The sequence below is a fragment of the Schistocerca cancellata genome, chromosome 8, assembly GCF_023864275.1.
Source record: "Schistocerca cancellata isolate TAMUIC-IGC-003103 chromosome 8, iqSchCanc2.1, whole genome shotgun sequence".
Classification (NCBI taxonomy): Eukaryota; Metazoa; Arthropoda; class Insecta; order Orthoptera; family Acrididae; genus Schistocerca; species Schistocerca cancellata.
Window position 1 is genome coordinate 95964673 of NC_064633.1, and position 25573 is coordinate 95990245.

At 50.8% G+C, this 25573-nt stretch overlaps 14 non-coding genes across 14 annotated transcripts; all 14 read right to left on the minus strand.

Annotated features, from left to right (window-relative positions):
• Window positions 1-1613: 1613 nt before the first annotated feature.
• Trnal-uaa (transfer RNA leucine (anticodon UAA)) lies at window positions 1614-1697 on the minus strand. Its single transcript has one exon. It is a non-coding gene; the product is annotated as a tRNA-Leu (tRNA).
• Window positions 1698-3393: 1696 nt separating this feature from the next.
• Window positions 3394-3477, minus strand: Trnal-uaa (transfer RNA leucine (anticodon UAA)). Its single transcript has one exon. It is a non-coding gene; the product is annotated as a tRNA-Leu (tRNA).
• Window positions 3478-5132: 1655 nt separating this feature from the next.
• Trnal-uaa (transfer RNA leucine (anticodon UAA)) lies at window positions 5133-5216 on the minus strand. Its single transcript has one exon. It is a non-coding gene; the product is annotated as a tRNA-Leu (tRNA).
• Window positions 5217-6913: 1697 nt separating this feature from the next.
• On the minus strand, window positions 6914-6997 carry Trnal-uaa (transfer RNA leucine (anticodon UAA)). Its single transcript has one exon. It is a non-coding gene; the product is annotated as a tRNA-Leu (tRNA).
• A 1738-nt stretch (window positions 6998-8735) lies between these two features.
• Window positions 8736-8819, minus strand: Trnal-uaa (transfer RNA leucine (anticodon UAA)). Its single transcript has one exon. It is a non-coding gene; the product is annotated as a tRNA-Leu (tRNA).
• A 1656-nt stretch (window positions 8820-10475) lies between these two features.
• Window positions 10476-10559, minus strand: Trnal-uaa (transfer RNA leucine (anticodon UAA)). Its single transcript has one exon. It is a non-coding gene; the product is annotated as a tRNA-Leu (tRNA).
• Window positions 10560-12297: 1738 nt separating this feature from the next.
• Trnal-uaa (transfer RNA leucine (anticodon UAA)) lies at window positions 12298-12381 on the minus strand. Its single transcript has one exon. It is a non-coding gene; the product is annotated as a tRNA-Leu (tRNA).
• A 1656-nt stretch (window positions 12382-14037) lies between these two features.
• Trnal-uaa (transfer RNA leucine (anticodon UAA)) lies at window positions 14038-14121 on the minus strand. The gene has a single exon. It is a non-coding gene; the product is annotated as a tRNA-Leu (tRNA).
• A 1655-nt stretch (window positions 14122-15776) lies between these two features.
• On the minus strand, window positions 15777-15860 carry Trnal-uaa (transfer RNA leucine (anticodon UAA)). The gene has a single exon. It is a non-coding gene; the product is annotated as a tRNA-Leu (tRNA).
• A 1656-nt stretch (window positions 15861-17516) lies between these two features.
• On the minus strand, window positions 17517-17600 carry Trnal-uaa (transfer RNA leucine (anticodon UAA)). Its single transcript has one exon. It is a non-coding gene; the product is annotated as a tRNA-Leu (tRNA).
• Window positions 17601-19296: 1696 nt separating this feature from the next.
• Trnal-uaa (transfer RNA leucine (anticodon UAA)) lies at window positions 19297-19380 on the minus strand. The gene has a single exon. It is a non-coding gene; the product is annotated as a tRNA-Leu (tRNA).
• A 1656-nt stretch (window positions 19381-21036) lies between these two features.
• Trnal-uaa (transfer RNA leucine (anticodon UAA)) lies at window positions 21037-21120 on the minus strand. The gene has a single exon. It is a non-coding gene; the product is annotated as a tRNA-Leu (tRNA).
• A 1656-nt stretch (window positions 21121-22776) lies between these two features.
• On the minus strand, window positions 22777-22860 carry Trnal-uaa (transfer RNA leucine (anticodon UAA)). The gene has a single exon. It is a non-coding gene; the product is annotated as a tRNA-Leu (tRNA).
• A 1656-nt stretch (window positions 22861-24516) lies between these two features.
• Trnal-uaa (transfer RNA leucine (anticodon UAA)) lies at window positions 24517-24600 on the minus strand. The gene has a single exon. It is a non-coding gene; the product is annotated as a tRNA-Leu (tRNA).
• Window positions 24601-25573: the final 973 nt, after the last annotated feature.

The window sequence follows — 25573 nt, forward strand, 5'->3', positions numbered from 1 at the left end:
AAGGAATTATGTCAGTTTAAGAATATGTAAGACGCAACGTCAGATGTGGCGTAGGAAACGCATCCTCCCTTTTGGGAACCAATGTGGCGCGTTGGACCGCTTTCTTCCGTCGCTTCCAGTTTGAACTGTAACTAGCAAAACTTTATTTAGTAATAGGAACATTTTCACATTGATGCAAAGAAACCTAGATATTAACGAACCCCGAATAAGACCGTTTCCTAGCAACAGCCACGCTGTGCATTACGCACTCGTGGGAAGGCAATGAAATACTTCATGTGAGGCTCTAACTGTCGACCTTCACTTTACAATACTTAGGCACTGCCCCGGTGGTACCGACGCATACATACTGAAACGTCTTTGGATCGTCAGTGAGTACTTCATATTAGAACTTTCGTGTTCGCCCTGATGTGCATTAAAGGGCCGATTTATCAGAGAAAGTCAGTTCTGCGCCTAGTTACAGTTTGTCCCCCTAGCAGCACCAGGAAAACGGGTTCAGTGGTGCTCGCCTTGCAACCGGCGTTGAGCGCCTACAGCGCTATCGCCTTCGGCCTCTGGCGCCAGGAGGGAAGGCGACACATCACGGCGCAAGCAGCGCGTAGCAGAAGGCGGTGGTGGTGTGTCGGTCAGCATGGTTGCTTCCCAAGTAGCTGCTCCGGGTTCGAAACCCGGACATCGCACGGAAGTTGTCTCCTTTACTCAGGAGAGTGTTTTCAACGGTACCAATGGTTTCCCTTTGCCCCTCGTAGGCTAGTGCGGATTACGATTCACAGCATCGTGTGTCCCCATGTGTCGACTTGTCTACGATTCACAGCATCGTGTGTCCCCATGTGTCGACTTGTCTACGATTCACAGCATCGTGTGTCCCCATGTGTCGACTTGTCTACGATTCATAGCATCGTGTGTCCCCATGTGTCGACTTGTCTCGACTTTGCGAAGGCTGACGCGAAAGCTGACGCTTGCAAATGGGCGTATATGTACAGGACACGCGCTACAAACGACTGCGAGAGGCCACATCGACAAACACACAACGGCCCCTTTCATTTGACTGTGGCCGCATGTTCGCGTCTTTGCGTACCGAGAGCAAGGAGGGGGTCAGCGTGCTGGACCGTACCATTACCGCACAGCAGCACGAAAAACTAAGGAAAAAGGCAAAACTGAAGAAACCAACAGCACGCGGACTTCCTAGTTCGTCACCTACCTGAGTACTAACCACGGCCAACGCTGCCTAATTTCGGTGATCGGACATGAGCCCGTGTCGTTGGCACGGCATACAAGTTGGCGAGACTGTTGCCAGACGTGCGGACGTCTTAGTCCGTGTACAGATCACTTGGGATTTGCCTGACAGTCTCTCGCGTTGCCTTTTGGGGAAGGAAAATGGAATAGCCCTGAGCCACAAAACAACGACCACGGAAACGTCCGTGAGAAGAGCTAAAACTCGGCACTAGAAAAATATGTTCCGCTATTTGTTTTCGACCGCTCGGGTTATCGGACGTGTGACGCCTGCACTGCTGTCACTGTCGTCTCTAGGAAAATCTCCATGGCGTGTTTCTGCGTAATTTTCTTGTTCTATAACATCAAGGGAGTACGTTAGCTTCAGAATGTTTAAAATGCATTGTCAGATGTGGGGTTCGAACCCACGCTCCCTTACGGGAACCAGAGCTTAAATCTGGCGCCTTAGACCGCTCGGCCAATCTGACGTACGACACAACCGCTCCAGTGACTTCCATCTCTATCAAGGTCTCAGGAACCTCACTCCGAAATCTGTTTCTTTTTTCGGTAGGAAGGAATTATGTCAGTTTAAGAATATGTAAGACGCAACGTCAGATGTGGCGTAGGAAACGCATCCTCCCTTTTGGGAACCAATGTGGCGCGTTGGACCGCTTTCTTCCGTCGCTTCCAGTTTGAACTGTAACTAGCAAAACTTTATTTAGTAATAGGAACATTTTCACATTGATGCAAAGAAACCTAGATATTAACGAACCCCGAATAAGACCGTTTCCTAGCAACAGCCACGCTGTGCATTACGCACTCGTGGGAAGGCAATGAAATACTTCATGTGAGGCTCTAACTGTCGACCTTCACTTTACAATACTTAGGCACTGCCCCGGTGGTACCGACGCATACATACTGAAACGTCTTTGGATCGTCAGTGAGTACTTCATATTAGAACTTTCGTGTTCGCCCTGATGTGCATTAAAGGGCCGATTTATCAGAGAAAGTCAGTTCTGCGCCTAGTTACAGTTTGTCCCCCTAGCAGCACCAGGAAAACGGGTTCAGTGGTGCTCGCCTTGCAACCGGCGTTGAGCGCCTACAGCGCTATCGCCTTCGGCCTCTGGCGCCAGGAGGGAAGGCGACACATCACGGCGCAAGCAGCGCGTAGCAGAAGGCGGTGGTGGTGTGTCGGTCAGCATGGTTGCTTCCCAAGTAGCTGCTCCGGGTTCGAAACCCGGACATCGCACGGAAGTTGTCTCCTTTACTCAGGAGAGTGTTTTCAACGGTACCAATGGTTTCCCTTTGCCCCTCGTAGGCTAGTGCGGATTACGATTCACAGCATCGTGTGTCCCCATGTGTCGACTTGTCTACGATTCACAGCATCGTGTGTCCCCATGTGTCGACTTGTCTACGATTCACAGCATCGTGTGTCCCCATGTGTCGACTTGTCTACGATTCACAGCATCGTGTGTCCCCATGTGTCGACTTGTCTCGACTTTGCTCGGCTGACGCGAAAGCTGACGCTTGCAAATGGGCGTATATGTACAGGACACGCGCTACAAACCACTGCGAGAGGCCACATCGACAAACACACAACGGCCCCTTTCATTTGACTGTGGCCGCATGTTCGCGTCTTTGCGTACCGAGAGCAAGGAGGGGGTCAGCGTGCTGGACCGTACCATTACCGCACAGCAGCACGAAAAACTAAGGAAAAAGGCAAAACTGAAGAAACCAACAGCACGCGGACTTCCTAGTTCGTCACCTACCTGAGTACTAACTACGGCCAACGCTGCCTAATTTCGGTGATCGGACATGAGCCCGTGTCGTTGGCACGGCATACAAGTTGGCGAGACTGTTGCCAGACGTGCGGACGTCTTAGTCCGTGTACAGATCACTTGGGATTTGCCTGACAGTCTCTCGCGTTGCCTTTTGGGGAAGGAAAATGGAATAGCCCTGAGCCACAAAACAACGACCACGGAAACGTCCGTGAGAAGAGCTAAAACTCGGCACTAGAAAAATATGTTCCGCTATTTGTTTTCGACCGCTCGGGTTATCGGACGTGTGACGCCTGCACTGCTGTCACTGTCGTCTCTAGGAAAATCTCCATGGCGTGTTTCTGCGTAATTTTCTTGTTCTATAACATCAAGGGAGTACGTTAGCTTCAGAATGTTTAAAATGCATTGTCAGATGTGGGGTTCGAACCCACGCTCCCTTACGGGAACCAGAGCTTAAATCTGGCGCCTTAGACCGCTCGGCCAATCTGACGTACGACACAACGGCTCCAGTGACTTCCATCTCTATCAAGGTCTCAGGAACCTCACTCCGAAATCTGTTTCTTTTTTCGGTAGGAAGGAATTATGTCAGTTTAAGAATATGTAAGACGCAACGTCAGATGTGGCGTAGGAAACGCATCCTCCCTTTTGGGAACCAATGTGGCGCGTTGGACCGCTTTCTTCCGTCGCTTCCAGTTTGAACTGTAACTAGCAAAACTTTATTTAGTAATAGGAACATTTTCACATTGATGCAAAGAAACCTAGATATTAACGAACCCCGAATAAGACCGTTTCCTAGCAACAGCCACGCTGTGCATTACGCACTCGTGGGAAGGCAATGAAATACTTCATGTGAGGCTCTAACTGTCGACCTTCACTTTACAATACTTAGGCACTGCCCCGGTGGTACCGACGCATACATACTGAAACGTCTTTGGATCGTCAGTGAGTACTTCATATTAGAACTTTCGTGTTCGCCCTGATGTGCATTAAAGGGCCGATTTATCAGAGAAAGTCAGTTCTGCGCCTAGTTACAGTTTGTCCCCCTAGCAGCACCAGGAAAACGGGTTCAGTGGTGCTCGCCTTGCAACCGGCGTTGAGCGCCTACAGCGCTATCGCCTTCGGCCTCTGGCGCCAGGAGGGAAGGCGACACATCACGGCGCAAGCAGCGCGTAGCAGAAGGCGGTGGTGGTGTGTCGGTCAGCATGGTTGCTTCCCAAGTAGCTGCTCCGGGTTCGAAACCCGGACATCGCACGGAAGTTGTCTCCTTTACTCAGGAGAGTGTTTTCAACGGTACCAATGGTTTCCCTTTGCCCCTCGTAGGCTAGTGCGGATTACGATTCACAGCATCGTGTATCCCCATGTGTCGACTTGTCTACGATTCACAGCATCGTGTGTCCCCATGTGTCGACTTGTCTACGATTCACAGCATCGTGTGTCCCCATGTGTCGACTTGTCTCGACTTTGCTCGGCTGACGCGAAAGCTGACGCTTGCAAATGGGCGTATATGTACAGGACACGCGCTACAAACGACTGCGAGAGGCCACATCGACAAACACACAACGGCCCCTTTCATTTGACTGTGGCCGCATGTTCGCGTCTTTGCGTACCGAGAGCAAGGAGGGGGTCAGCGTGCTGGACCGTACCATTACCGCACAGCAGCACGAAAAACTAAGGAAAAAGGCAAAACTGAAGAAACCAACAGCACGCGGACTTCCTAGTTCGTCACCTACCTGAGTACTAACCACGGCCAACGCTGCCTAATTTCGGTGATCGGACATGAGCCCGTGTCGTTGGCACGGCATACAAGTTGGCGAGACTGTTGCCAGACGTGCGGACGTCTTAGTCCGTGTACAGATCACTTGGGATTTGCCTGACAGTCTCTCGCGTTGCCTTTTGGGGAAGGAAAATGGAATAGCCCTGAGCCACAAAACAACGACCACGGAAACGTCCGTGAGAAGAGCTAAAACTCGGCACTAGAAAAATATGTTCCGCTATTTGTTTTCGACCGCTCGGGTTATCGGACGTGTGACGCCTGCACTGCTGTCACTGTCGTCTCTAGGAAAATCTCCATGGCGTGTTTCTGCGTAATTTTCTTGTTCTATAACATCAAGGGAGTACGTTAGCTTCAGAATGTTTAAAATGCATTGTCAGATGTGGGGTTCGAACCCACGCTCCCTTACGGGAACCAGAGCTTAAATCTGGCGCCTTAGACCGCTCGGCCAATCTGACGTACGACACAACCGCTCCAGTGACTTCCATCTCTATCAAGGTCTCAGGAACCTCACTCCGAAATCTGTTTCTTTTTTCGGTAGGAAGGAATTATGTCAGTTTAAGAATATGTAAGACGCAACGTCAGATGTGGCGTAGGAAACGCATCCTCCCTTTTGGGAACCAATGTGGCGCGTTGGACCGCTTTCTTCCGTCGCTTCCAGTTTGAACTGTAACTAGCAAAACTTTATTTAGTAATAGGAACATTTTCACATTGATGCAAAGAAACCTAGATATTAACGAACCCCGAATAAGACCGTTTCCTAGCAACAGCCACGCTGTGCATTACGCACTCGTGGGAAGGCAATGAAATACTTCATGTGAGGCTCTAACTGTCGACCTTCACTTTACAATACTTAGGCACTGCCCCGGTGGTACCGACGCATACATACTGAAACGTCTTTGGATCGTCAGTGAGTACTTCATATTAGAACTTTCGTGTTCGCCCTGATGTGCATTAAAGGGCCGATTTATCAGAGAAAGTCAGTTCTGCGCCTAGTTACAGTTTGTCCCCCTAGCAGCACCAGGAAAACGGGTTCAGTGGTGCTCGCCTTGCAACCGGCGTTGAGCGCCTACAGCGCTATCGCCTTCGGCCTCTGGCGCCAGGAGGGAAGGCGACACATCACGGCGCAAGCAGCGCGTAGCAGAAGGCGGTGGTGGTGTGTCGGTCAGCATGGTTGCTTCCCAAGTAGCTGCTCCGGGTTCGAAACCCGGACATCGCACGGAAGTTGTCTCCTTTACTCAGGAGAGTGTTTTCAACGGTACCAATGGTTTCCCTTTGCCCCTCGTAGGCTAGTGCGGATTACGATTCACAGCATCGTGTGTCCCCATGTGTCGACTTGTCTACGATTCACAGCATCGTGTGTCCCCATGTGTCGACTTGTCTACGATTCACAGCATCGTGTGTCCCCATGTGTCGACTTGTCTACGATTCACAGCATCGTGTGTCCCCATGTGTCGACTTGTCTCGACTTTGCGAAGGCTGACGCGAAAGCTGACGCTTGCAAATGGGCGTATATGTACAGGACACGCGCTACAAACGACTGCGAGAGGCCACATCGACAAACACACAACGGCCCCTTTCATTTGACTGTGGCCGCATGTTCGCGTCTTTGCGTACCGAGAGCAAGGAGGGGGTCAGCGTGCTGGACCGTACCATTACCGCACAGCAGCACGAAAAACTAAGGAAAAAGGCAAAACTGAAGAAACCAACAGCACGCGGACTTCCTAGTTCGTCACCTACCTGAGTACTAACCACGGCCAACGCTGCCTAATTTCGGTGATCGGACATGAGCCCGTGTCGTTGGCACGGCATACAAGTTGGCGAGACTGTTGCCAGACGTGCGGACGTCTTAGTCCGTGTACAGATCACTTGGGATTTGCCTGACAGTCTCTCGCGTTGCCTTTTGGGGAAGGAAAATGGAATAGCCCTGAGCCACAAAACAACGACCACGGAAACGTCCGTGAGAAGAGCTAAAACTCGGCACTAGAAAAATATGTTCCGCTATTTGTTTTCGACCGCTCGGGTTATCGGACGTGTGACGCCTGCACTGCTGTCACTGTCGTCTCTAGGAAAATCTCCATGGCGTGTTTCTGCGTAATTTTCTTGTTCTATAACATCAAGGGAGTACGTTAGCTTCAGAATGTTTAAAATGCATTGTCAGATGTGGGGTTCGAACCCACGCTCCCTTACGGGAACCAGAGCTTAAATCTGGCGCCTTAGACCGCTCGGCCAATCTGACGTACGACACAACCGCTCCAGTGACTTCCATCTCTATCAAGGTCTCAGGAACCTCACTCCGAAATCTGTTTCTTTTTTCGGTAGGAAGGAATTATGTCAGTTTAAGAATATGTAAGACGCAACGTCAGATGTGGCGTAGGAAACGCATCCTCCCTTTTGGGAACCAATGTGGCGCGTTGGACCGCTTTCTTCCGTCGCTTCCAGTTTGAACTGTAACTAGCAAAACTTTATTTAGTAATAGGAACATTTTCACATTGATGCAAAGAAACCTAGATATTAACGAACCCCGAATAAGACCGTTTCCTAGCAACAGCCACGCTGTGCATTACGCACTCGTGGGAAGGCAATGAAATACTTCATGTGAGGCTCTAACTGTCGACCTTCACTTTACAATACTTAGGCACTGCCCCGGTGGTACCGACGCATACATACTGAAACGTCTTTGGATCGTCAGTGAGTACTTCATATTAGAACTTTCGTGTTCGCCCTGATGTGCATTAAAGGGCCGATTTATCAGAGAAAGTCAGTTCTGCGCCTAGTTACAGTTTGTCCCCCTAGCAGCACCAGGAAAACGGGTTCAGTGGTGCTCGCCTTGCAACCGGCGTTGAGCGCCTACAGCGCTATCGCCTTCGGCCTCTGGCGCCAGGAGGGAAGGCGACACATCACGGCGCAAGCAGCGCGTAGCAGAAGGCGGTGGTGGTGTGTCGGTCAGCATGGTTGCTTCCCAAGTAGCTGCTCCGGGTTCGAAACCCGGACATCGCACGGAAGTTGTCTCCTTTACTCAGGAGAGTGTTTTCAACGGTACCAATGGTTTCCCTTTGCCCCTCGTAGGCTAGTGCGGATTACGATTCACAGCATCGTGTGTCCCCATGTGTCGACTTGTCTACGATTCACAGCATCGTGTGTCCCCATGTGTCGACTTGTCTACGATTCACAGCATCGTGTGTCCCCATGTGTCGACTTGTCTACGATTCACAGCATCGTGTGTCCCCATGTGTCGACTTGTCTACGATTCACAGCATCGTGTGTCCCCATGTGTCGACTTGTCTCGACTTTGCGAAGGCTGACGCGAAAGCTGACGCTTGCAAATGGGCGTATATGTACAGGACACGCGCTACAAACGACTGCGAGAGGCCACATCGACAAACACACAACGGCCCCTTTCATTTGACTGTGGCCGCATGTTCGCGTCTTTGCGTACCGAGAGCAAGGAGGGGGTCAGCGTGCTGGACCGTACCATTACCGCACAGCAGCACGAAAAACTAAGGAAAAAGGCAAAACTGAAGAAACCAACAGCACGCGGACTTCCTAGTTCGTCACCTACCTGAGTACTAACCACGGCCAACGCTGCCTAATTTCGGTGATCGGACATGAGCCCGTGTCGTTGGCACGGCATACAAGTTGGCGAGACTGTTGCCAGACGTGCGGACGTCTTAGTCCGTGTACAGATCACTTGGGATTTGCCTGACAGTCTCTCGCGTTGCCTTTTGGGGAAGGAAAATGGAATAGCCCTGAGCCACAAAACAACGACCACGGAAACGTCCGTGAGAAGAGCTAAAACTCGGCACTAGAAAAATATGTTCCGCTATTTGTTTTCGACCGCTCGGGTTATCGGACGTGTGACGCCTGCACTGCTGTCACTGTCGTCTCTAGGAAAATCTCCATGGCGTGTTTCTGCGTAATTTTCTTGTTCTATAACATCAAGGGAGTACGTTAGCTTCAGAATGTTTAAAATGCATTGTCAGATGTGGGGTTCGAACCCACGCTCCCTTACGGGAACCAGAGCTTAAATCTGGCGCCTTAGACCGCTCGGCCAATCTGACGTACGACACAACCGCTCCAGTGACTTCCATCTCTATCAAGGTCTCAGGAACCTCACTCCGAAATCTGTTTCTTTTTTCGGTAGGAAGGAATTATGTCAGTTTAAGAATATGTAAGACGCAACGTCAGATGTGGCGTAGGAAACGCATCCTCCCTTTTGGGAACCAATGTGGCGCGTTGGACCGCTTTCTTCCGTCGCTTCCAGTTTGAACTGTAACTAGCAAAACTTTATTTAGTAATAGGAACATTTTCACATTGATGCAAAGAAACCTAGATATTAACGAACCCCGAATAAGACCGTTTCCTAGCAACAGCCACGCTGTGCATTACGCACTCGTGGGAAGGCAATGAAATACTTCATGTGAGGCTCTAACTGTCGACCTTCACTTTACAATACTTAGGCACTGCCCCGGTGGTACCGACGCATACATACTGAAACGTCTTTGGATCGTCAGTGAGTACTTCATATTAGAACTTTCGTGTTCGCCCTGATGTGCATTAAAGGGCCGATTTATCAGAGAAAGTCAGTTCTGCGCCTAGTTACAGTTTGTCCCCCTAGCAGCACCAGGAAAACGGGTTCAGTGGTGCTCGCCTTGCAACCGGCGTTGAGCGCCTACAGCGCTATCGCCTTCGGCCTCTGGCGCCAGGAGGGAAGGCGACACATCACGGCGCAAGCAGCGCGTAGCAGAAGGCGGTGGTGGTGTGTCGGTCAGCATGGTTGCTTCCCAAGTAGCTGCTCCGGGTTCGAAACCCGGACATCGCACGGAAGTTGTCTCCTTTACTCAGGAGAGTGTTTTCAACGGTACCAATGGTTTCCCTTTGCCCCTCGTAGGCTAGTGCGGATTACGATTCACAGCATCGTGTGTCCCCATGTGTCGACTTGTCTACGATTCACAGCATCGTGTGTCCCCATGTGTCGACTTGTCTACGATTCACAGCATCGTGTGTCCCCATGTGTCGACTTGTCTCGACTTTGCGAAGGCTGACGCGAAAGCTGACGCTTGCAAATGGGCGTATATGTACAGGACACGCGCTACAAACGACTGCGAGAGGCCACATCGACAAACACACAACGGCCCCTTTCATTTGACTGTGGCCGCATGTTCGCGTCTTTGCGTACCGAGAGCAAGGAGGGGGTCAGCGTGCTGGACCGTACCATTACCGCACAGCAGCACGAAAAACTAAGGAAAAAGGCAAAACTGAAGAAACCAACAGCACGCGGACTTCCTAGTTCGTCACCTACCTGAGTACTAACCACGGCCAACGCTGCCTAATTTCGGTGATCGGACATGAGCCCGTGTCGTTGGCACGGCATACAAGTTGGCGAGACTGTTGCCAGACGTGCGGACGTCTTAGTCCGTGTACAGATCACTTGGGATTTGCCTGACAGTCTCTCGCGTTGCCTTTTGGGGAAGGAAAATGGAATAGCCCTGAGCCACAAAACAACGACCACGGAAACGTCCGTGAGAAGAGCTAAAACTCGGCACTAGAAAAATATGTTCCGCTATTTGTTTTCGACCGCTCGGGTTATCGGACGTGTGACGCCTGCACTGCTGTCACTGTCGTCTCTAGGAAAATCTCCATGGCGTGTTTCTGCGTAATTTTCTTGTTCTATAACATCAAGGGAGTACGTTAGCTTCAGAATGTTTAAAATGCATTGTCAGATGTGGGGTTCGAACCCACGCTCCCTTACGGGAACCAGAGCTTAAATCTGGCGCCTTAGACCGCTCGGCCAATCTGACGTACGACACAACCGCTCCAGTGACTTCCATCTCTATCAAGGTCTCAGGAACCTCACTCCGAAATCTGTTTCTTTTTTCGGTAGGAAGGAATTATGTCAGTTTAAGAATATGTAAGACGCAACGTCAGATGTGGCGTAGGAAACGCATCCTCCCTTTTGGGAACCAATGTGGCGCGTTGGACCGCTTTCTTCCGTCGCTTCCAGTTTGAACTGTAACTAGCAAAACTTTATTTAGTAATAGGAACATTTTCACATTGATGCAAAGAAACCTAGATATTAACGAACCCCGAATAAGACCGTTTCCTAGCAACAGCCACGCTGTGCATTACGCACTCGTGGGAAGGCAATGAAATACTTCATGTGAGGCTCTAACTGTCGACCTTCACTTTACAATACTTAGGCACTGCCCCGGTGGTACCGACGCATACATACTGAAACGTCTTTGGATCGTCAGTGAGTACTTCATATTAGAACTTTCGTGTTCGCCCTGATGTGCATTAAAGGGCCGATTTATCAGAGAAAGTCAGTTCTGCGCCTAGTTACAGTTTGTCCCCCTAGCAGCACCAGGAAAACGGGTTCAGTGGTGCTCGCCTTGCAACCGGCGTTGAGCGCCTACAGCGCTATCGCCTTCGGCCTCTGGCGCCAGGAGGGAAGGCGACACATCACGGCGCAAGCAGCGCGTAGCAGAAGGCGGTGGTGGTGTGTCGGTCAGCATGGTTGCTTCCCAAGTAGCTGCTCCGGGTTCGAAACCCGGACATCGCACGGAAGTTGTCTCCTTTACTCAGGAGAGTGTTTTCAACGGTACCAATGGTTTCCCTTTGCCCCTCGTAGGCTAGTGCGGATTACGATTCACAGCATCGTGTGTCCCCATGTGTCGACTTGTCTACGATTCACAGCATCGTGTGTCCCCATGTGTCGACTTGTCTACGATTCACAGCATCGTGTGTCCCCATGTGTCGACTTGTCTACGATTCACAGCATCGTGTGTCCCCATGTGTCGACTTGTCTACGATTCACAGCATCGTGTGTCCCCATGTGTCGACTTGTCTCGACTTTGCGAAGGCTGACGCGAAAGCTGACGCTTGCAAATGGGCGTATATGTACAGGACACGCGCTACAAACGACTGCGAGAGGCCACATCGACAAACACACAACGGCCCCTTTCATTTGACTGTGGCCGCATGTTCGCGTCTTTGCGTACCGAGAGCAAGGAGGGGGTCAGCGTGCTGGACCGTACCATTACCGCACAGCAGCACGAAAAACTAAGGAAAAAGGCAAAACTGAAGAAACCAACAGCACGCGGACTTCCTAGTTCGTCACCTACCTGAGTACTAACCACGGCCAACGCTGCCTAATTTCGGTGATCGGACATGAGCCCGTGTCGTTGGCACGGCATACAAGTTGGCGAGACTGTTGCCAGACGTGCGGACGTCTTAGTCCGTGTACAGATCACTTGGGATTTGCCTGACAGTCTCTCGCGTTGCCTTTTGGGGAAGGAAAATGGAATAGCCCTGAGCCACAAAACAACGACCACGGAAACGTCCGTGAGAAGAGCTAAAACTCGGCACTAGAAAAATATGTTCCGCTATTTGTTTTCGACCGCTCGGGTTATCGGACGTGTGACGCCTGCACTGCTGTCACTGTCGTCTCTAGGAAAATCTCCATGGCGTGTTTCTGCGTAATTTTCTTGTTCTATAACATCAAGGGAGTACGTTAGCTTCAGAATGTTTAAAATGCATTGTCAGATGTGGGGTTCGAACCCACGCTCCCTTACGGGAACCAGAGCTTAAATCTGGCGCCTTAGACCGCTCGGCCAATCTGACGTACGACACAACCGCTCCAGTGACTTCCATCTCTATCAAGGTCTCAGGAACCTCACTCCGAAATCTGTTTCTTTTTTCGGTAGGAAGGAATTATGTCAGTTTAAGAATATGTAAGACGCAACGTCAGATGTGGCGTAGGAAACGCATCCTCCCTTTTGGGAACCAATGTGGCGCGTTGGACCGCTTTCTTCCGTCGCTTCCAGTTTGAACTGTAACTAGCAAAACTTTATTTAGTAATAGGAACATTTTCACATTGATGCAAAGAAACCTAGATATTAACGAACCCCGAATAAGACCGTTTCCTAGCAACAGCCACGCTGTGCATTACGCACTCGTGGGAAGGCAATGAAATACTTCATGTGAGGCTCTAACTGTCGACCTTCACTTTACAATACTTAGGCACTGCCCCGGTGGTACCGACGCATACATACTGAAACGTCTTTGGATCGTCAGTGAGTACTTCATATTAGAACTTTCGTGTTCGCCCTGATGTGCATTAAAGGGCCGATTTATCAGAGAAAGTCAGTTCTGCGCCTAGTTACAGTTTGTCCCCCTAGCAGCACCAGGAAAACGGGTTCAGTGGTGCTCGCCTTGCAACCGGCGTTGAGCGCCTACAGCGCTATCGCCTTCGGCCTCTGGCGCCAGGAGGGAAGGCGACACATCACGGCGCAAGCAGCGCGTAGCAGAAGGCGGTGGTGGTGTGTCGGTCAGCATGGTTGCTTCCCAAGTAGCTGCTCCGGGTTCGAAACCCGGACATCGCACGGAAGTTGTCTCCTTTACTCAGGAGAGTGTTTTCAACGGTACCAATGGTTTCCCTTTGCCCCTCGTAGGCTAGTGCGGATTACGATTCACAGCATCGTGTGTCCCCATGTGTCGACTTGTCTACGATTCACAGCATCGTGTGTCCCCATGTGTCGACTTGTCTACGATTCACAGCATTGTGTGTCCCCATGTGTCGACTTGTCTCGACTTTGCGAAGGCTGACGCGAAAGCTGACGCTTGCAAATGGGCGTATATGTACAGGACACGCGCTACAAACGACTGCGAGAGGCCACATCGACAAACACACAACGGCCCCTTTCATTTGACTGTGGCCGCATGTTCGCGTCTTTGCGTACCGAGAGCAAGGAGGGGGTCAGCGTGCTGGACCGTACCATTACCGCACAGCAGCACGAAAAACTAAGGAAAAAGGCAAAACTGAAGAAACCAACAGCACGCGGACTTCCTAGTTCGTCACCTACCTGAGTACTAACCACGGCCAACGCTGCCTAATTTCGGTGATCGGACATGAGCCCGTGTCGTTGGCACGGCATACAAGTTGGCGAGACTGTTGCCAGACGTGCGGACGTCTTAGTCCGTGTACAGATCACTTGGGATTTGCCTGACAGTCTCTCGCGTTGCCTTTTGGGGAAGGAAAATGGAATAGCCCTGAGCCACAAAACAACGACCACGGAAACGTCCGTGAGAAGAGCTAAAACTCGGCACTAGAAAAATATGTTCCGCTATTTGTTTTCGACCGCTCGGGTTATCGGACGTGTGACGCCTGCACTGCTGTCACTGTCGTCTCTAGGAAAATCTCCATGGCGTGTTTCTGCGTAATTTTCTTGTTCTATAACATCAAGGGAGTACGTTAGCTTCAGAATGTTTAAAATGCATTGTCAGATGTGGGGTTCGAACCCACGCTCCCTTACGGGAACCAGAGCTTAAATCTGGCGCCTTAGACCGCTCGGCCAATCTGACGTACGACACAACGGCTCCAGTGACTTCCATCTCTATCAAGGTCTCAGGAACCTCACTCCGAAATCTGTTTCTTTTTTCGGTAGGAAGGAATTATGTCAGTTTAAGAATATGTAAGACGCAACGTCAGATGTGGCGTAGGAAACGCATCCTCCCTTTTGGGAACCAATGTGGCGCGTTGGACCGCTTTCTTCCGTCGCTTCCAGTTTGAACTGTAACTAGCAAAACTTTATTTAGTAATAGGAACATTTTCACATTGATGCAAAGAAACCTAGATATTAACGAACCCCGAATAAGACCGTTTCCTAGCAACAGCCACGCTGTGCATTACGCACTCGTGGGAAGGCAATGAAATACTTCATGTGAGGCTCTAACTGTCGACCTTCACTTTACAATACTTAGGCACTGCCCCGGTGGTACCGACGCATACATACTGAAACGTCTTTGGATCGTCAGTGAGTACTTCATATTAGAACTTTCGTGTTCGCCCTGATGTGCATTAAAGGGCCGATTTATCAGAGAAAGTCAGTTCTGCGCCTAGTTACAGTTTGTCCCCCTAGCAGCACCAGGAAAACGGGTTCAGTGGTGCTCGCCTTGCAACCGGCGTTGAGCGCCTACAGCGCTATCGCCTTCGGCCTCTGGCGCCAGGAGGGAAGGCGACACATCACGGCGCAAGCAGCGCGTAGCAGAAGGCGGTGGTGGTGTGTCGGTCAGCATGGTTGCTTCCCAAGTAGCTGCTCCGGGTTCGAAACCCGGACATCGCACGGAAGTTGTCTCCTTTACTCAGGAGAGTGTTTTCAACGGTACCAATGGTTTCCCTTTGCCCCTCGTAGGCTAGTGCGGATTACGATTCACAGCATCGTGTGTCCCCATGTGTCGACTTGTCTACGATTCACAGCATCGTGTGTCCCCATGTGTCGACTTGTCTACGATTCACAGCATCGTGTGTCCCCATGTGTCGACTTGTCTCGACTTTGCTCGGCTGACGCGAAAGCTGACGCTTGCAAATGGGCGTATATGTACAGGACACGCGCTACAAACGACTGCGAGAGGCCACATCGACAAACACACAACGGCCCCTTTCATTTGACTGTGGCCGCATGTTCGCGTCTTTGCGTACCGAGAGCAAGGAGGGGGTCAGCGTGCTGGACCGTACCATTACCGCACAGCAGCACGAAAAACTAAGGAAAAAGGCAAAACTGAAGAAACCAACAGCACGCGGACTTCCTAGTTCGTCACCTACCTGAGTACTAACCACGGCCAACGCTGCCTAATTTCGGTGATCGGACATGAGCCCGTGTCGTTGGCACGGCATACAAGTTGGCGAGACTGTTGCCAGACGTGCGGACGTCTTAGTCCGTGTACAGATCACTTGGGATTTGCCTGACAGTCTCTCGCGTTGCCTTTTGGGGAAGGAAAATGGAATAGCCCTGAGCCACAAAACAACGACCACGGAAACGTCCGTGAGAAGAGCTAAAACTCGGCACTAGAAAAATATGTTCCGCTATTTGTTTTCGACCGCTCGGGTTATCGGACGTGTGACGCCTGCACTGCTGTCACTGTCGTCTCTAGGAAAATCTCCATGGCGTGTTTCTGCGTAATTTTCTTGTTCTATAACATCAAGGGAGTACGTTAGCTTCAGAATGTTTAAAATGCATTGTCAGATGTGGGGTTCGAACCCACGCTCCCTTACGGGAACCAGAGCTTAAATCTGGCGCCTTAGACCGCTCGGCCAATCTGACGTACGACACAACCGCTCCAGTGACTTCCATCTCTATCAAGGTCTCAGGAACCTCACTCCGAAATCTGTTTCTTTTTTCGGTAGGAAGGAATTATGTCAGTTTAAGAATATGTAAGACGCAACGTCAGATGTGGCGTAGGAAACGCATCCTCCCTTTTGGGAACCAATGTGGCGCGTTGGACCGCTTTCTTCCGTCGCTTCCAGTTTGAACTGTAACTAGCAAAACTTTATTTAGTAATAGGAACATTTTCACATTGATGCAAAGAAACCTAGATATTAACGAACCCCGAATAAGACCGTTTCCTAGCAACAGCCACGCTGTGCATTACGCACTCGTGGGAAGGCAATGAAATACTTCATGTGAGGCTCTAACTGTCGACCTTCACTTTACAATACTTAGGCACTGCCCCGGTGGTACCGACGCATACATACTGAAACGTCTTTGGATCGTCAGTGAGTACTTCATATTAGAACTTTCGTGTTCGCCCTGATGTGCATTAAAGGGCCGATTTATCAGAGAAAGTCAGTTCTGCGCCTAGTTACAGTTTGTCCCCCTAGCAGCACCAGGAAAACGGGTTCAGTGGTGCTCGCCTTGCAACCGGCGTTGAGCGCCTACAGCGCTATCGCCTTCGGCCTCTGGCGCCAGGAGGGAAGGCGACACATCACGGCGCAAGCAGCGCGTAGCAGAAGGCGGTGGTGGTGTGTCGGTCAGCATGGTTGCTTCCCAAGTAGCTGCTCCGGGTTCGAAACCCGGACATCGCACGGAAGTTGTCTCCTTTACTCAGGAGAGTGTTTTCAACGGTACCAATGGTTTCCCTTTGCCCCTCGTAGGCTAGTGCGGATTACGATTCACAGCATCGTGTGTCCCCATGTGTCGACTTGTCTACGATTCACAGCATCGTGTGTCCCCATGTGTCGACTTGTCTACGATTCACAGCATCGTGTGTCCCCATGTGTCGACTTGTCTCGACTTTGCGAAGGCTGACGCGAAAGCTGACGCTTGCAAATGGGCGTATATGTACAGGACACGCGCTACAAACGACTGCGAGAGGCCACATCGACAAACACACAACGGCCCCTTTCATTTGACTGTGGCCGCATGTTCGCGTCTTTGCGTACCGAGAGCAAGGAGGGGGTCAGCGTGCTGGACCGTACCATTACCGCACAGCAGCACGAAAAACTAAGGAAAAAGGCAAAACTGAAGAAACCAACAGCACGCGGACTTCCTAGTTCGTCACCTACCTGAGTACTAACCACGGCCAACGCTGCCTAATTTCGGTGATCGGACATGAGCCCGTGTCGTTGGCACGGCATACAAGTTGGCGAGACTGTTGCCAGACGTGCGGACGTCTTAGTCCGTGTACAGATCACTTGGGATTTGCCTGACAGTCTCTCGCGTTGCCTTTTGGGGAAGGAAAATGGAATAGCCCTGAGCCACAAAACAACGACCACTGAAACGTCCGTGAGAAGAGCTAAAACTCGGCACTAGAAAAATATGTTCCGCTATTTGTTTTCGACCGCTCGGGTTATCGGACGTGTGACGCCTGCACTGCTGTCACTGTCGTCTCTAGGAAAATCTCCATGGCGTGTTTCTGCGTAATTTTCTTGTTCTATAACATCAAGGGAGTACGTTAGCTTCAGAATGTTTAAAATGCATTGTCAGATGGGGGGTTCGAACCCACGCTCCCTTACGGGAACCAGAGCTTAAATCTGGCGCCTTAGACCGCTCGGCCAATCTGACGTACGACACAACCGCTCCAGTGACTTCCATCTCTATCAAGGTCTCAGGAACCTCACTCCGAAATCTGTTTCTTTTTTCGGTAGGAAGGAATTATGTCAGTTTAAGAATATGTAAGACGCAACGTCAGATGTGGCGTAGGAAACGCATCCTCCCTTTTGGGAACCAATGTGGCGCGTTGGACCGCTTTCTTCCGTCGCTTCCAGTTTGAACTGTAACTAGCAAAACTTTATTTAGTAATAGGAACATTTTCACATTGATGCAAAGAACCCTAGATATTAACGAACCCCGAATAAGACCGTTTCCTAGCAACAGCCACGCTGTGCATTACGCACTCGTGGGAAGGCAATGAAATACTTCATGTGAGGCTCTAACTGTCGACCTTCACTTTACAATACTTAGGCACTGCCCCGGTGGTACCGACGCATACATACTGAAACGTCTTTGGATCGTCAGTGAGTACTTCATATTAGAACTTTCGTGTTCGCCCTGATGTGCATTAAAGGGCCGATTTATCAGAGAAAGTCAGTTCTGCGCCTAGTTACAGTTTGTCCCCCTAGCAGCACCAGGAAAACGGGTTCAGTGGTGCTCGCCTTGCAACCGGCGTTGAGCGCCTACAGCGCTATCGCCTTCGGCCTCTGGCGCCAGGAGGGAAGGCGACACATCACGGCGCAAGCAGCGCGTAGCAGAAGGCGGTGGTGGTGTGTCGGTCAGCATGGTTGCTTCCCAAGTAGCTGCTCCGGGTTCGAAACCCGGACATCGCACGGAAGTTGTCTCCTTTACTCAGGAGAGTGTTTTCAACGGTACCAATGGTTTCCCTTTGCCCCTCGTAGGCTAGTGCGGATTACGATTCACAGCATCGTGTGTCCCCATGTGTCGACTTGTCTACGATTCACAGCATCGTGTGTCCCCATGTGTCGACTTGTCTACGATTCACAGCATCGTGTGTCCCCATGTGTCGACTTGTCTACGATTCACAGCATCGTGTGTCCCCATGTGTCGACTTGTCTCGACTTTGCTCGGCTGACGCGAAAGCTGACGCTTGCAAATGGGCGTATATGTACAGGACACGCGCTACAAACGACTGCGAGAGGCCACATCGACAAACACACAACGGCCCCTTTCATTTGACTGTGGCCGCATGTTCGCGTCTTTGCGTACCGAGAGCAAGGAGGGGGTCAGCGTGCTGGACCGTACCATTACCGCACAGCAGCACGAAAAACTAAGGAAAAAGGCAAAACTGAAGAAACCAACAGCACGCGGACTTCCTAGTTCGTCACCTACCTGAGTACTAACCACGGCCAACGCTGCCTAATTTCGGTGATCGGACATGAGCCCGTGTCGTTGGCACGGCATACAAGTTGGCGAGACTGTTGCCAGACGTGCGGACGTCTTAGTCCGTGTACAGATCACTTGGGATTTGCCTGACAGTCTCTCGCGTTGCCTTTTGGGGAAGGAAAATGGAATAGCCCTGAGCCACAAAACAACGACCACGGAAACGTCCGTGAGAAGAGCTAAAACTCGGCACTAGAAAAATATGTTCCGCTATTTGTTTTCGACCGCTCGGGTTATCGGACGTGTGACGCCTGCACTGCTGTCACTGTCGTCTCTAGGAAAATCTCCATGGCGTGTTTCTGCGTAATTTTCTTGTTCTATAACATCAAGGGAGTACGTTAGCTTCAGAATGTTTAAAATGCATTGTCAGATGTGGGGTTCGAACCCACGCTCCCTTACGGGAACCAGAGCTTAAATCTGGCGCCTTAGACCGCTCGGCCAATCTGACGTACGACACAACCGCTCCAGTGACTTCCATCTCTATCAAGGTCTCAGGAACCTCACTCCGAAATCTGTTTCTTTTTTCGGTAGGAAGGAATTATGTCAGTTTAAGAATATGTAAGACGCAACGTCAGATGTGGCGTAGGAAACGCATCCTCCCTTTTGGGAACCAATGTGGCGCGTTGGACCGCTTTCTTCCGTCGCTTCCAGTTTGAACTGTAACTAGCAAAACTTTATTTAGTAATAGGAACATTTTCACATTGATGCAAAGAAACCTAGATATTAACGAACCCCGAATAAGACCGTTTCCTAGCAACAGCCACGCTGTGCATTACGCACTCGTGGGAAGGCAATGAAATACTTCATGTGAGGCTCTAACTGTCGACCTTCACTTTACAATACTTAGGCACTGCCCCGGTGGTACCGACGCATACATACTGAAACGTCTTTGGATCGTCAGTGAGTACTTCATATTAGAACTTTCGTGTTCGCCCTGATGTGCATTAAAGGGCCGATTTATCAGAGAAAGTCAGTTCTGCGCCTAGTTACAGTTTGTCCCCCTAGCAGCACCAGGAAAACGGGTTCAGTGGTGCTCGCCTTGCAACCGGCGTTGAGCGCCTACAGCGCTATCGCCTTCGGCCTCTGGCGCCAGGAGGGAAGGCGACACATCACGGCGCAAGCAGCGCGTAGCAGAAGGCGGTGGTGGTGTGTCGGTCAGCATGGTTGCTTCCCAAGTAGCTGCTCCGGGTTCGAAACCCGGACATCGCACGGAAGTTGTCTCCTTTACTCAGGAGAGTGTTTTCAACGGTACCAATGGTTTCCCTTTGCCCCTCGTAGGCTAGTGCGGATTACGATTCACAGCATCGTGTGTCCCCATGTGTCGACTTGTCTACGATTCACAGCATCGTGTGTCCCCATGTGTCGACTTGTCTACGATTCACAGCATCGTGTGTCCCCATGTGTCGACTTGTCTCGACTTTGCGAAGGCTGACGCGAAAGCTGACGCTTGCAAATGGGCGTATATGTACAGGACACGCGCTACAAACGACTGCGAGAGGCCACATCGACAAACACACAACGGCCCCTTTCATTTGACTGTGGCCGCATGTTCGCGTCTTTGCGTACCGAGAGCAAGGAGGGGGTCAGCGTGCTGGACCGTACCATTACCGCACAGCAGCACGAAAAACTAAGGAAAAAGGCAAAACTGAAGAAACCAACAGCACGCGGACTTCCTAGTTCGTCACCTACCTGAGTACTAACCACGGCCAACGCTGCCTAATTTCGGTGATCGGACATGAGCCCGTGTCGTTGGCACGGCATACAAGTTGGCGAGACTGTTGCCAGACGTGCGGACGTCTTAGTCCGTGTACAGATCACTTGGGATTTGCCTGACAGTCTCTCGCGTTGCCTTTTGGGGAAGGAAAATGGAATAGCCCTGAGCCACAAAACAACGACCACGGAAACGTCCGTGAGAAGAGCTAAAACTCGGCACTAGAAAAATATGTTCCGCTATTTGTTTTCGACCGCTCGGGTTATCGGACGTGTGACGCCTGCACTGCTGTCACTGTCGTCTCTAGGAAAATCTCCATGGCGTGTTTCTGCGTAATTTTCTTGTTCTATAACATCAAGGGAGTACGTTAGCTTCAGAATGTTTAAAATGCATTGTCAGATGTGGGGTTCGAACCCACGCTCCCTTACGGGAACCAGAGCTTAAATCTGGCGCCTTAGACCGCTCGGCCAATCTGACGTACGACACAACCGCTCCAGTGACTTCCATCTCTATCAAGGTCTCAGGAACCTCACTCCGAAATCTGTTTCTTTTTTCGGTAGGAAGGAATTATGTCAGTTTAAGAATATGTAAGACGCAACGTCAGATGTGGCGTAGGAAACGCATCCTCCCTTTTGGGAACCAATGTGGCGCGTTGGACCGCTTTCTTCCGTCGCTTCCAGTTTGAACTGTAACTAGCAAAACTTTATTTAGTAATAGGAACATTTTCACATTGATGCAAAGAAACCTAGATATTAACGAACCCCGAATAAGACCGTTTCCTAGCAACAGCCACGCTGTGCATTACGCACTCGTGGGAAGGCAATGAAATACTTCATGTGAGGCTCTAACTGTCGACCTTCACTTTACAATACTTAGGCACTGCCCCGGTGGTACCGACGCATACATACTGAAACGTCTTTGGATCGTCAGTGAGTACTTCATATTAGAACTTTCGTGTTCGCCCTGATGTGCATTAAAGGGCCGATTTATCAGAGAAAGTCAGTTCTGCGCCTAGTTACAGTTTGTCCCCCTAGCAGCACCAGGAAAACGGGTTCAGTGGTGCTCGCCTTGCAACCGGCGTTGAGCGCCTACAGCGCTATCGCCTTCGGCCTCTGGCGCCAGGAGGGAAGGCGACACATCACGGCGCAAGCAGCGCGTAGCAGAAGGCGGTGGTGGTGTGTCGGTCAGCATGGTTGCTTCCCAAGTAGCTGCTCCGGGTTCGAAACCCGGACATCGCACGGAAGTTGTCTCCTTTACTCAGGAGAGTGTTTTCAACGGTACCAATGGTTTCCCTTTGCCCCTCGTAGGCTAGTGCGGATTACGATTCACAGCATCGTGTGTCCCCATGTGTCGACTTGTCTACGATTCACAGCATCGTGTGTCCCCATGTGTCGACTTGTCTACGATTCACAGCATCGTGTGTCCCCATGTGTCGACTTGTCTCGACTTTGCGAAGGCTGACGCGAAAGCTGACGCTTGCAAATGGGCGTATATGTACAGGACACGCGCTACAAACGACTGCGAGAGGCCACATCGACAAACACACAACGGCCCCTTTCATTTGACTGTGGCCGCATGTTCGCGTCTTTGCGTACCGAGAGCAAGGAGGGGGTCAGCGTGCTGGACCGTACCATTACCGCACAGCAGCACGAAAAACTAAGGAAAAAGGCAAAACTGAAGAAACCAACAGCACGCGGACTTCCTAGTTCGTCACCTACCTGAGTACTAACCACGGCCAACGCTGCCTAATTTCGGTGATCGGACATGAGCCCGTGTCGTTGGCACGGCATACAAGTTGGCGAGACTGTTGCCAGACGTGCGGACGTCTTAGTCCGTGTACAGATCACTTGGGATTTGCCTGACAGTCTCTCGCGTTGCCTTTTGGGGAAGGAAAATGGAATAGCCCTGAGCCACAAAACAACGACCACGGAAACGTCCGTGAGAAGAGCTAAAACTCGGCACTAGAAAAATATGTTCCGCTATTTGTTTTCGACCGCTCGGGTTATCGGACGTGTGACGCCTGCACTGCTGTCACTGTCGTCTCTAGGAAAATCTCCATGGCGTGTTTCTGCGTAATTTTCTTGTTCTATAACATCAAGGGAGTACGTTAGCTTCAGAATGTTTAAAATGCATTGTCAGATGTGGGGTTCGAACCCACGCTCCCTTACGGGAACCAGAGCTTAAATCTGGCGCCTTAGACCGCTCGGCCAATCTGACGTACGACACAACCGCTCCAGTGACTTCCATCTCTATCAAGGTCTCAGGAACCTCACTCCGAAATCTGTTTCTTTTTTCGGTAGGAAGGAATTATGTCAGTTTAAGAATATGTAAGACGCAACGTCAGATGTGGCGTAGGAAACGCATCCTCCCTTTTGGGAACCAATGTGGCGCGTTGGACCGCTTTCTTCCGTCGCTTCCAGTTTGAACTGTAACTAGCAAAACTTTATTTAGTAATAGGAACATTTTCACATTGATGCAAAGAAACCTAGATATTAACGAACCCCGAATAAGACCGTTTCCTAGCAACAGCCACGCTGTGCATTACGCACTCGTGGGAAGGCAATGAAATACTTCATGTGAGGCTCTAACTGTCGACCTTCACTTTACAATACTTAGGCACTGCCCCGGTGGTACCGACGCATACATACTGAAACGTCTTTGGATCGTCAGTGAGTACTTCATATTAGAACTTTCGTGTTCGCCCTGATGTGCATTAAAGGGCCGATTTATCAGAGAAAGTCAGTTCTGCGCCTAGTTACAGTTTGTCCCCCTAGCAGCACCAGGAAAACGGGTTCAGTGGTGCTCGCCTTGCAACCGGCGTTGAGCGCCTACAGCGCTATCGCCTTCGGCCTCTGGCGCCAGGAGGGAAGGCGACACATCACGGCGCAAGCAGCGCGTAGCAGAAGGCGGTGGTGGTGTGTCGGTCAGCATGGTTGCTTCCCAAGTAGCTGCTCCGGGTTCGAAACCCGGACATCGCACGGAAGTTGTCTCCTTTACTCAGGAGAGTGTTTTCAACGGTACCAATGGTTTCCCTTTGCCCCTCGTAGGCTAGTGCGGATTACGATTCACAGCATCGTGTGTCCCCATGTGTCGACTTGTCTACGATTCACAGCATCGTGTGTCCCCATGTGTCGACTTGTCTACGATTCACAGCATCGTGTGTCCCCATGTGTCGACTTGTCTCGACTTTGCGAAGGCTGACGCGAAAGCTGACGCTTGCAAATGGGCGTATATGTACAGGACACGCGCTACAAACGACTGCGAGAGGCCACATCGACAAACACACAACGGCCCCTTTCATTTGACTGTGGCCGCATGTTCGCGTCTTTGCGTACCGAGAGCAAGGAGGGGGTCAGCGTGCTGGACCGTACCATTACCGCACAGCAGCACGAAAAACTAAGGAAAAAGGCAAAACTGAAGAAACCAACAGCACGCGGACTTCCTAGTTCGTCACCTACCTGAGTACTAACCACGGCCAACGCTGCCTAATTTCGGTGATCGGACATGAGCCCGTGTCGTTGGCACGGCATACAAGTTGGCGAGACTGTTGCCAGACGTGCGGACGTCTTAGTCCGTGTACAGATCACTTGGGATTTGCCTGACAGTCTCTCGCGTTGCCTTTTGGGGAAGGAAAATGGAATAGCCCTGAGCCACAAAACAACGACCACGGAAACGTCCGTGAGAAGAGCTAAAACTCGGCACTAGAAAAATATGTTCCGCTATTTGTTTTCGACCGCTCGGGTTATCGGACGTGTGACGCCTGCACTGCTGTCACTGTCGTCTCTAGGAAAATCTCCATGGCGTGTTTCTGCGTAATTTTCTTGTTCTATAACATCAAGGGAGTACGTTAGCTTCAGAATGTTTAAAATGCATTGTCAGATGTGGGGTTCGAACCCACGCTCCCTTACGGGAACCAGAGCTTAAATCTGGCGCCTTAGACCGCTCGGCCAATCTGACGTACGACACAACCGCTCCAGTGACTTCCATCTCTATCAAGGTCTCAGGAACCTCACTCCGAAATCTGTTTCTTTTTTCGGTAGGAAGGAATTATGTCAGTTTAAGAATATGTAAGACGCAACGTCAGATGTGGCGTAGGAAACGCATCCTCCCTTTTGGGAACCAATGTGGCGCGTTGGACCGCTTTCTTCCGTCGCTTCCAGTTTGAACTGTAACTAGCAAAACTTTATTTAGTAATAGGAACATTTTCACATTGATGCAAAGAAACCTAGATATTAACGAACCCCGAATAAGACCGTTTCCTAGCAACAGCCACGCTGTGCATTACGCACTCGTGGGAAGGCAATGAAATACTTCATGTGAGGCTCTAACTGTCGACCTTCACTTTACAATACTTAGGCACTGCCCCGGTGGTACCGACGCATACATACTGAAACGTCTTTGGATCGTCAGTGAGTACTTCATATTAGAACTTTCGTGTTCGCCCTGATGTGCATTAAAGGGCCGATTTATCAGAGAAAGTCAGTTCTGCGCCTAGTTACAGTTTGTCCCCCTAGCAGCACCAGGAAAACGGGTTCAGTGGTGCTCGCCTTGCAACCGGCGTTGAGCGCCTACAGCGCTATCGCCTTCGGCCTCTGGCGCCAGGAGGGAAGGCGACACATCACGGCGCAAGCAGCGCGTAGCAGAAGGCGGTGGTGGTGTGTCGGTCAGCATGGTTGCTTCCCAAGTAGCTGCTCCGGGTTCGAAACCCGGACATCGCACGGAAGTTGTCTCCTTTACTCAGGAGAGTGTTTTCAACGGTACCAATGGTTTCCCTTTGCCCCTCGTAGGCTAGTGCGGATTACGATTCACAGCATCGTGTGTCCCCATGTGTCGACTTGTCTACGATTCACAGCATCGTGTGTCCCCATGTGTCGACTTGTCTACGATTCACAGCATCGTGTGTCCCCATGTGTCGACTTGTCTCGACTTT